The sequence below is a fragment of the Apium graveolens genome, chromosome 2, assembly GCF_009905375.1.
Source record: "Apium graveolens cultivar Ventura chromosome 2, ASM990537v1, whole genome shotgun sequence".
NCBI lineage: Eukaryota > Viridiplantae > Streptophyta > Magnoliopsida > Apiales > Apiaceae > Apium > Apium graveolens.
In genome coordinates, this window is record NC_133648.1 from 26,652,815 (window position 1) to 26,653,876 (window position 1,062).

Below are 1,062 nucleotides of genomic sequence, written 5' to 3' on the forward strand. Positions count from 1 at the left end.
TGTGTGCGGATGCTTAACAGATATGTTTCGAAACTAGATCAATTATCATGACTTGATTATCCTCAAGGCAATCACATGATTATACGAAGAATAAATTCTAGACACAAAATGACTTATAACACTTCAAGATCACTGGAGCTTATTACGAAATCATGCTTTTATTCAACACAACAAACAAATGCTTATTTGATCGTGCAATGAGTGAGGTCCACAAAAGACTTATGCAATGACATCCATTTAGCGAGCGGTAGGTTAGCGGATCCCAGACTATAAAAGCCTTAGGTCACTAGGCACAAAGTCCCTTAAGAACTTAATAACTCGAATACCAAAGAGCCCACTCGTGATAAATTATGCATTAAACTTTATTTTTCTCCTTTTTTTCTTTATTTTTCTCTTTTTTTTTCCTTTTTTCTGATTTTTTTTCAAATTTCTGAGCAAGTGGGTTTCACTCCCTCTGCTCAACCCTAGACTACTCGCATAAAAATACGAGCCGACTACTAGCCATTTGATGCCTAGCCATAACTAGCAATGAATTCCAATTTTCACTCCAATTTTTTCCTTTTCATGCCTTTTATCATTAAGAGCCTATCATAAATTCTAAGCATAATCAATAGATTAACCTCAAAAACCATCAAACCATGATAATAATCTAGTCCTTCAGCATACTCTAAGACTTAGTGAAATTACAAGTGTTTCTAGCATGCATGTCAACCTACAAGATTCAACATCACTCTAACACTATCACTACACTCACATCAATATCATAAATTAATCGGTAAATCAACGCAAAAGGGATCATGATATATGCATGAGCTAAATGACATGATAAATAAAGCTATATAATAATAAAAAAAACTATATGGAAAAAATATGCAACTATATGAACTAAACTATCATGAATATGCAACTACATGACACATACACAAATATGCTCCTTAACTACCACCCCCAAAATTAAAATCTTCACTGTCCCCAGTGAAGGTAGTAGAAAGGAACACAGGGTATACCTACTCGGAGAAATCATCTTCATCACCCTCAGAGGGTGGAGTATCAGGAGGCGGA